The sequence below is a fragment of the Triticum dicoccoides genome, chromosome 3B (genome assembly GCF_002162155.2).
Source record: "Triticum dicoccoides isolate Atlit2015 ecotype Zavitan chromosome 3B, WEW_v2.0, whole genome shotgun sequence".
In the NCBI taxonomy this organism is placed as follows: domain Eukaryota; kingdom Viridiplantae; phylum Streptophyta; class Magnoliopsida; order Poales; family Poaceae; genus Triticum; species Triticum dicoccoides.
In genome coordinates, this window is record NC_041385.1 from 524960951 (window position 1) to 524972232 (window position 11282).

The following is an 11282-nucleotide window of genomic DNA, read 5'->3' on the forward strand; positions in this document are numbered from 1 at the left end:
ACCTAAGTGTTATTGTGAATATGGTTCAGTCATAATCTTTGCTGAAAACATGAATGCTGGCTTTACATATTTGCAACAACAAGAGCAAACAGAGTTTGTAAAAGTTTTTCTTTATCACTTTCAGTTTATCAACTGAACTTCTTGAGGACAAGAAAGGTTTAAGCTTGGGGGAGTTGATACGTCTCCATCGTATCTACTTCTCCAAACACTTTTGCCCTTGTTTTGGACTCTAACTTGCATGATTTGAATGAAACTAACCCGACTGATGCTGTTTTCTGTAGAACTTCGTGGTGTTATTTTTGTGTAGAAATAAAAGTTCTCGGAATGACCTGAAACTCCATGGAAGTTATTCTTGGAATTAATAAAATATACCAACGAAAGAATCAAGGCCAAGGGGCCCACACCCAGTCCAGAGGGTGGGGGGCACCCCCCCTAGGGCGCCCCCCTGCCTCGTGGGCCCCCTGGAGCTCCACCGACCTCAACTCCAACTCCATATATTCACGTTCGGGGAGAAAAAAATCAGAGAGAAGGATTCATTGCATTTTACGATACGGAGCCGCCGCCAAGCCCTAAACTCTCTCGGGAGGGCTGATCTTGAGTCCGTTCGGGGCTCCGGAGAGGGGAATCCGTCACCGTCGTCATCCTCAACCATCCTCCATCACCAATTTCATGATGGTCACCGCCGTGCTTGAGTAATTCCATCGTAGGCTTGCTGGACGGTGATGGGTTGGATGAGATTTACCATGTAATCGAGTTAGTTTTGTTAGGGTTTGATCCCTAGTATCCACTATGTTCTGAGATTGATGTTGCTATGACTTTGCTATGCTTAATGCTTGTCACTAGGGCCCGAGTGCCATGATTTCAGATCTGAACCTATTATGTTTACATGAATATATGTGAGTTCTTGATCCTATCTTGCAAGTCTATAGTCACCTATTATGTGTTATGATCCGTTATCCCCGAAGTGACAATAATTGGGATACTTAACGGTGATGACCGTAGTTTGAGGACAAAAGATGCCATGCAAGTTCTTTTCCATAAGCACGTATGACTATATTCAGAATACATGCCTACATTACATTGATGAATTGGAGCTAGTTCTGTGTCACCCTATGTTATAACTATTACATGAGGAATCGCGTCCGACATAATTATCCATCATTGATCCAATGCCTACGAGCTTTTCACATATTGATCTTTGCTTAGTTACTTTACCGTTGCCACTGTTACAATTACTACAAAACTGCTACTATTACTTTTGCCACTGCTACTGTTACTTCCATACTACTTTGCTACTAAATACTTTGCTGCAGATATTAAGTTATCCAGGTGTGGTTGAATTGACAACTCAACTGCTAATACTTGAGAATATTCTTTGGCTCCCCTTGTGTCAAATCAATAAATTTGGGTTGATCACTCTACCCTCAAAAACTGTTGCGATCCCCTATACTTGTGGGTCATCAAGACTATTTTCTGGCGCCGTTGTCGGGGAGCATAGCTCTATTCTTTGAGTCACTTGGGATTTATATCTGCTGATCACTATGAGGAACTGGAAAGACGAAAGAACTATGATTTTTCCCTCAACTACAAGGGGAGGTAAGGAATTGCCATCTAGCTCTGCACTTGATTCTCCTTCTGTTTTGAATAAGCTTGCGACACCTAAACCTGCTTCTGCTCTTAATTCTGATATGTCGCATGTTATTGATGATGCCATTTCTACTATGCATGATACTTATGATGAAACTACTTCTATGCTTGATACTACTGTGCCATTAGGTGAATTTCTTGATGAAAAACTTGCTAGGGCTAGAGAGAATAAAATTATTGAAACTAATAATATTGATGAAAGTGATGATGAAGATTCTCCCCCTAAATATGAATTGCCTGTTGTGCCTGAGGGTTATGTTATGGATGAAGAAACTGCTAGAGATTTTCTTGCTTGCAATGGTAGATCTGATCTTAAGAAGTTACTATCTAAGCTTAAAGAAAAGCCTCTGAATGCTAGAATGAAATATGACCCTGCTTTTGCTACTTCACCTATCTGTGTTACTGATAAGGATTATGATTTCTCTGTCAATCCTGAGATAATTACTTTGGTTGAATCTGATCCTTTTTATGGCTATGAATCTGAAACTGTTGTGGCACATCTTACTATATTGAATGATATAGCCACCCTATTCACTAATGATGAGAAAATTCGTTACTACTATATCCTTAAGCTATTTCCGTTCTCATTAAAGGGTGATGTTAAAACATGGTTTAATTTTCTTGATCCTGGTTTTGCGCGTAGTCCCCAGGATAGGATTTATTACTTCTTTGCTAAATATTTCCCCGCTCATAAGAAACAAGATGCTTTAAGGGAAATATATAATTTTGTGCTAATTGAAGAAGAGAGTCTCACACAAGCTTGGGGGAGGCTTCTCCGATTACTTAATGCTATGCCTGATCATCCTCTCAATAAAAATGAAATACTTGATATCTTTTATAATGGAGTAACCGATGCTTCCAAAGACCACCTGGATAGTTGTGCTAGTTGTGTTTTCAGGGAAAGAACATTTGATCAAGCTAAATTGCTATTGAATAATATGTTGACTAATGAAAAAAATTGGACACTTACTCAGCCAACTCCTAAGCCAACTCCGAAGAAAAGAGGTGTTCTATTTCTCAGTCCTGAAGATATGCAAGAGGCAAAGAAATCTATGAAAGAGAAAGGTATTAAAGCTGAAGATGTTAAGAATTTACCTCCTGTTTAAGAAATACATGGCCTTAATATACCATCTGTTGAAGAAATACATGGTCTTGATAACCCGACACAGGTAGTGAAGGTAAATTCTCTCTATAGATATGATAAAGTGGAAATCCCGTCTACTAAGTTTGCTAGCCAATGCTTGGATGAGTTTGATGATGTTATGGCTAAACAAGAAAACTTCAATGCTTATGTTGGTAGACAATTTAAAAGTAATGCTTATATGATTGGACACTTGAGTGATTATATGTCTAGAGTTAAAGGTGAACTTAAACTCATTAGTAAACATACTTCTATGGTTACCAGTCAAGTAGAAAAAGTGCTTAAGGCTCAAAATGATTTGCTCAATGAAGTAAATGATAAGAAAAATGATAATGTTGTTAGAGTTATGACTAGAGGTGGTAGAATGACTCAGGAACCTTTGTATCCTGAGGGCCACCCTAAGAGAATTAAGCAAGATTCTCAGGCAAATAATGTCGATGCACCTAGTCCTTCTAAAAAGTAGTAGAAGAAAAATGATAGGACTTTGCATGCTTCTAGTGAACCTGTTGTAGAGACACCTAAGAATCCTAATGATATTTATATCTCTGATGCCGAAACACAATCTGGTGATGAACATGAACCTACTAATAATGTTAATGATAATGTTCACGTTGATGCTAAACCTAGCAATAATAATGAAGTAGAGATTGAACATGCTGTTGATCTTGATAACCCACAATCAAAGAATCAATGTTATGATAAGAGAGACTTTGTTGCTAGGAAGCATGGTAGACATAGAGAACCATGGGTTCAGAAACCCATGCCTTTTCCTCCTAAACCATCCAAGAAAAAGGATGATGAGGATTTTGAGCACTTTGCTGAAATGATTAGACCTATCTTTTTGCGTATGCGTTTTACTGATATGCTTAAAATGAACCCTTATGCTAAGTACATGAAAGATATTGTTACTAATAAAAGAAAGATACCGGAAGCTGAAATTTCCACCATGCTTGCTAATTATACTTTTAAGGGTGGAATACCAAAAAAACTAGGAGATCCAGGAGTACCAACTATACCATGCTCCATTAAAAGAAACTATGTTAAAACTACTTTATGTGATCTTGGAGCCAGTGTTAGTGTTATGCCTCTCTCTTTATATCGTAGACTTGAATTGAATAAGTTGACACCTACTGAAATATCTTTGCAAATGGCCGATAAATCAACTGCTATACATGTCGGCATTTGTGAGGATGTGCCTGTTGTGGTTGCAAACATTACTATCTTAACGGACTTTGTTATTCTTGATATTCCTGAGGATGATAGTATGTCGATTAACCTTGGTAGACCCTTTTTGCATACTGCAGGGGTTGTTATTGATTGCAACAAAGGCAATGTCACTTTTCATGTTAATGGTAATGAGCATATGGTGCACTTTCCGAGGAAACAACCTCTAGATCACAGTATAAATTCTATTGGAAAAATTCCAACTATTACTGTTGGAGGTTTCGAATTTCCTCTTCCTACTGTCAAGAAGAAATATGATATTCTTATTATTGGGGATGTACATATCCCTATTGAGGTAACCTAGTGCTATTCGAAAATTCCATGGTTTCATGTGATTCGGAATGAGTTTGTTAACAAGACTTGATCAACCTTGTTAGTGGATTCCTTTTGATGAACATGAGGTGGATGAAGTTAGAAAGCACAACTCTCTGTACCCTCCTTTTACTTTCTGTTAATTAGAGTTAATATAGCAAAAATAGTATTTTCTGTTTGTTTTCTAAATTATCCTTGCAATAAAAAATACCCCGAAAATAAAAAGTTCCCCAAATGTCCCGAAAATGGAATATGATTTTTTTCTAGAATATTTAAGAATATTTGGCACTTAGAACACAGCAGGGGGAGCCAGCACCTGGCCACAAGGGTCCAGGGCACGCCCACCTCCCTGGGGCGTGCCCCCCTGCCGCGTGGGCCCCTAGTGGGCCTCCTCCATTCGTTCCTGCACCCACACACTCCTTCTTCCTCCCAAAAAAAATCACAAACCAGCTCAAGCATGAGTTCTAGCTCATCTCACTGCCATTTTCGATCTCCTTGCTCAAAGCTCCATTCACAAAACTGCTTTGCGGGATTGTTCTTTGGTATGTAACTCCTCCAATGGTCCAATTAGTTTTTGTTCTAGTTCTTTATTCATTACAAAATTTTGCTTCTAAGGTGACCCTGTTCTTGAGCTTGCATGTCAAATTTATTTGGTCCCAAGTAGTTTTAATGCATGATATAGTCTCTAGGCACCTGTGGGAGTAGTTGCAATCAATTTTGTTGAGTTTGGTTCATTTTTATTTTGAGCTACTAATAATTGCAGAAATTTTCAGAAAATGATAAAGAGATTTTTGAGAGGCTCTTCGAGCCAAAGCTCGAAGGATAAACAAAAGGAGGAGAATAAAAAGCCCAAATATAATCTCCCTCGTACCGCGGAGGTTTGACCGTCTGAATGGCCTTGCGATGAGTTCTTGAAAGCAGTTGCGATTCATGATGACTTTTATCATTTGGCTGAGAATGCAGGCCTCACCGACTTCCTCCACGACCAGCTTGATCAGTATCTCTTACTCACTAATACTTTCATGCAAATTTTTTACTTTCATTCTAAGAAATCACCACCTTTAGTGGTGTTTCATTTATATGATGAGGTTAAGGAGATGTTAGTATGTGATTTTTGTGCGGTTTGCAAGATACCCTTCGAGGGCGACATAGAGGAACCACATCGTAGTGATGTGGATGGGTTTATTGATATGATTACTGTAGGGGAAACAAGGAAGGTTTTTGATGCAAGAATTACTAGCATACACTTCCCTGTTCTACGTTACTTTGCAATATTTGCTAGTAGATGCTTGATTGGCCACGGGAACTGTGGAAACCTTAGTGCCCCTGATATTGTTTTTTTGTGCCATGCCTTGTTTCGCGATAACACTGTTAGTTTAGGCGCTATTATTGCTAAACGGTTAAGTCTGAACCGTACAAAGGGCCCCATCTTTGGAGGCATCTTTGCTTCACGCCTTGCTAAACACCTTAGGATACCTATTAGGCATTATGAGAAAGAGGAAAAGTTGTTGCCCACTATTTTTCTAGATTATATGAGTATGGTAGCACATGAATTTATTGTTAAAAATAATGAGATGATGCTTAAGTATAATTTGAGTTTTAATATAACTCACAGTCAAACTATTATCTTGCCTGCACCCTCTTTGTTTGACTTATCTGCAGGCACGTACCTCATCTTGCCGAAGGCCGTTTATGCATAGCGGAGCCCGACACCAGCTCCAGAGCCTGAGCCGAAACCACCACATGACCCTTATCAACAATCCTTTTATCAGCGGGATCCAGAGGAGATCGCCAACCAGTGGTAATCAGATAACACTCCTCAGTACGCCGGAGAGATTGGCTCTTATCAATGGGCATAGACCAACTTAGGCCAAAAGCCTAAGCTTGGGGGAGTACGTATTTCTCACCGACATTACATTCCTGTTCACACATTCATGCTCGTTGTCGGCGTTCATACTTTTTCATTGTACTATCCATGCTACTTTATTTTCCCTTTCTTTCTTTCTTCTTGTGTGTTTGAATAACCTTAAGAAAAACAAAAAAAAATAGTTGTAGCTCTTATATTGTTTACTTTCCATGTTTGTAGTAGTAGCAATTAAAAGAAAACACAAAAATATTTCTCGTTCTTCTTTTGCTTGTTGGGAGCTTTCCCGTGTAAATAATTTTATTTCTATTTCTTTTCTTTGGGGGTCGAAAGGAGAAGACCATGATGAAAATGTTGAGTGGCTCTTTTATGCATTATTGATTGATTAAACCAAGAGCCCATATTACCTTGTCTTCTCCCTTGAATTGAATGCTCGCAGATTCCAGCTTAGTCCAATGCACGTGCACTATTATTATTATCCACACCATTCGGTCGTGCAAGTGAAAGGCAATAATGACGATATATGATGGACTAATTGAGATGAGAGAAGCTGGTATAAACTTGACCTATCTTGTTTTTGTAAATATGATTAGTTCATCATTCCTGATTCAGCCTATTATGAATAAACATGTTTGCAATGACAATTAGAGATTATAGTTGCTTATGTCATGCTTAATTAGCTAGGAGTTTATAATGGTTTACCTTGCGTGCCAACATGCTATTAAAATGGTTGTGATGTGGTATGATAGGGTGGTATCCTCCTTTGAACGATTCAAGTGACTTGCCTTGGCACATGTTCACGCATGTAGTTGAAACAAAATCAACATAGCCTCCACGATATTTATGTTCATGGTGGATTATATCCTACTCATGCTTGCACTCACTGTCTATTAATTTTAATGCATGTTCATGACTGTTGTCGCTCTCTAGTTGGTCGCTTCCCAGTCTTTTTCTAGCCTTCACTTGTACTAAGCGGGAATACTGCTTGTGCATCCAAAATCCCTAAACCCCAAAGTTATTCCATAAGAGTCCACCATACCTTCCTATATGCGGTATCTACCTGCCTTTCCAAGTAAAATTGTATGTGCCAAACTCCAAACTTTCAAATGAAATTCTGTTTTGTATGCTCGAACATCTCATGTATCAACTAGGGTTGTCTATATCTTCCATGCTAGGCAGGTTATTCTCAAGAGGAGTGGACTCCTCTCCTCACTCAGGAGAAAATGGCTGGTCACCGGGATGCCCAGTCCCATGCTCAAATAAAATCAAAATAATTGTAAACAAAACTCCCCCAGGATTGTTGTTAGTTGGAGGCACCCGTTGTTTCGAGCAAGCCATGGATTGATGATTGTTGGTGGAGGGGGAGTGTAAACGTTACCATTCTGTTTGGGAACTGCCTATAATGTGTGTAGCATGGAAGATATCGAGATCTCTTGGTTGTTATGTTGACAATGCAAGTATACCACCCAAAATATTATTTATCTCTATTTCAAAATCGAGCTCTGGCACCTCTACAAATCCCCGCTTTCCTCTGTGAAGGGCCTATCTATTTACTTTTATGTTAAGTCATCATCCTCTTATTAAAAAGCACCAGTTGGAGAGCACCGCTGTCATTTGCATGCATTACTATTAGTTTATATTGAGTATCACTATGACTGGATCTCTTTTACCATGAATTACAATGTTTAGTCAGTCCTTGATCTTCAGGGGTGCTCTGCATTTATGTTTTGCGGTCTTAGAAAGGGCTAACGAGATACCATCCTAATATATCATATTATGATTGTTTTGAGAAAGTGTTGTCATCCGAGTTTTATTATTATTGCTCGCTAGTTGATTATGCCATTAATATGAGTAAACATAAGACCCAAGTGCTATTGTGAATATGGTTAGTTCATAATCTTTGCTGAAAACTTGAATGTTAGCTTTACATATTTGCAACAAAAAGAGCAAACAAAGTTTGTAAAAGTTTTTCTTTATCACTTTTAGTTTATCAACTGAATTGCTTGAGGACAAGCAAAGGTTTAAGCTTGGGGGAGTTGAATGAAACTAACCCGGACTGATGCTATTTTCAGCAGAACTGCCATGGTGTTATTTTTGTGCAGAAATAAAGTTCCCGGAATGACCTGAAACTCTACGGCAGTTAATTTTGGAATTAATAAAAAATACAGGCGAAAGAATCAAGGCCAGGGGGCCCACACCCTATCCACGAGGGTGGGGGGCGGCGCCCCCTGCCTCGTGGGCCCCCTGGAGCTCCACCGACCTCAACTCCAACTCCATATATTCACGTTCGGGGAGAAAAAATTAGAGAGAAGGATTCCTCGCATTTTATGATACGGAGCCACCGCCAAGCCCTAAACTCTTTCGGGAGGGCTGATCTGGAGTCCATTCAGGGCTCCGGAGAGGGGAATCCGTCACTGTCGTCATCATCAACCATCCTCCATCACCAATTTCATGATGCTCACCACCATGCGTGAGTAATTCCATCGTATACTTGCTGGACGGTGATGGGTCGGATGAGATTTACTATGTAATCGAGTTAGTTTTGTTAGGGTTTGATCCCTAGTATCCACTATATTCTGAAAAAGATGTTGCTATGACTTTGCTATGCTTAATGCTTGTCACTAGGGCCTGAGTGCCATGATTTCAGATCTGAACCTATTATGTTTTCATGAATATATGTGAGTTCTTGATCCTATCTTGCAAGTCTATAGTCACCTATTATGTGTTATGATCCGTTAACCCCGAAGTGACAATAATCGGGATACTTACCGGTGATGACCGTAGTTTGAGTTCATGTATTCACTAAGTGTTAATGCTTTGGGCTGGTACTCTATTAAAAGGAGGCCTTAATATCCCTTAGTTTCCAATAGGACCCCGCTGCCATGGGAGGGTAGGACAAAAGATGTCATGCAAGTTCTTTTCCATAAGCACGTATGACTATATTCGGAATACATGCCTACATTACATTCATGAATTGGAGCTAGTTCTGTGTCACCCTATGTTATAACTTTTACATGAGGAATCGCATCCGACATAATTATCCATCACTGATCCAATGCCTACGAGCTTTTCACATATTGATCTTTGCTTAGTTACTTTACCGTTGCTAGTGTTACAATTACTACAAAAATGCTAATGTTACTTTTGCCACTGTTACCGTTACTTCCATACTACATTGCTACTAAATACTTTGCTGCAGATATTAAGTTATCCAGGTGTGGTTGAATTGACAACTCAACTGCTAATACCTGAGAATATTCTTTGGCCCCCCTTGTGTCAAATCAATAAATTTGGGTTGATTACTCTACCCTCAAAAACTGTTGCGATCCCCTATACTTGTGGATTATCACAAGCAAAGCAATTGTTTCATACTTTTGATGTTCTCAAACCTTTTCAACTTTCACACAATTGTAACATCTCAAATTTTCAATTCGGCATGTTATACATTAGAGCATCATTGCATATCATATTTTTATGCATTTTGATTTGATCCTAGAAATTCCACGCAACTCAAGGACCCACGGAGAGAGTTGGGGATTTCGATATTTTCATATTTGAGTTTTCTCAAATTCTGAAAAGAGGATCAACTCGATTTGATTATTTTTGTTTCCTAATATTTCTCAAATAAAAATATATGAGAGGAGATAAAATGACTTCTCCAAAATAAATGAAATATTAGAGGAAAAATATTAAAATTAATTTTTTTGTTTATTTGGAGTTTATTGCTATTTTATTTGAATTAGGAAAAATGCGCATTTTTCGGAATTGTATTTTAGGCCCAAACAAATGTTCATCTTGTCCGTCTTATTTTTAGAGGACGGGGAAAATTTATTTCGGGATTTTTGGAGTCCGTTTAGTATTTCTTTTCTTTCTTTTTCTGCACGTCGGAATTATTTAACAAAAGTCAAACCGACTTCGGGCCATACTCGGCCAGGACTCCGCCCGGCCGACCCCTTTATATAGCACGCTCCCAAGCCACCCCAGCCCAGCCCACCCCGCTGCCCAAACCCTAGCCGTCACCGCTGCGGCCCCTGCGTTGCGCCGTCGCCTCGCTCTGCTGCCTGACGCGCCGTCCACCACCACCGCCGGCCGCCGCCCCGCCGGAGCCGACTGCCGCCGCCCATTGACCCGCCGCCGCCGCCGTTGACCGCCGAAGGTAGCCGCATGAGTAGGATCATACCCCTTTACTACCCAGTTTTATTGCATTAAATCAATCCATCAAACATTGCATGAGTAGGATCTGATTAATATGTGGGCTATGTGAAGTGCATGAGGTAGTACCTATTCACCTATTTATTATCAAACCTTTGGGAGTTATTTCTGCATACTGCTTATATTGCTACGCTATGCTAGTAGACGTGGATTGGGTGAGTTTATCCATGACAGATGTGAGTATTGTTAATTAATGGTTAACTTAAGGTGGCAACTTTAGTACACATCTGGGTGGATTGAGGCACCTTGGGAACCCAGTGTTGCCTGTATTTTTGGATATCCCGGGGTTTACCGTGTGATTATCCTATGGACCGCCACCCAGGCCCATAGGGATCGTAAGATTATTCATGCTAGAAACTTCCATGTGCAGCCACAAGCTATTATGGGCTCTAGCATAGTTGATTAAGTCGTGTGAACTATTACAGTGGTAGACTAGAAGATGTAGGGGAAAGTAGGTGTAACTGTCTACCCATCGTAAGGTGCTAACACTTCTGAAAGACCGTGTCTCGGTCATCCGTTTCTCAAACATCATGTAGTGCGAGAAATCCAATAGAGGAGATCGAGTCTTGTGGGGAAAAGTGCACAAACCTCTGCAGAGTGTACAAACTAATCATGGTTAGTCGTGTCCCTGGTTATGGACATCTTGACTATCTGGTTCTTGGATTATCATATGGATCTCGTCATGTTACTTAATAATACTGATTGGGTTTAATGATGATGCTTAATTGGGATTGAGAGGGGGTTTACCTTCTCAATGTTTAACAACCACCATGATAGTTAAATAAAATTTATTCCTTTGTTGTATGGAAAAACTGGCTTTATGCTAAAACGGTAACCATAGAGCTTACCACCAGCCATATTGCATGTAATGATAGCATTTAT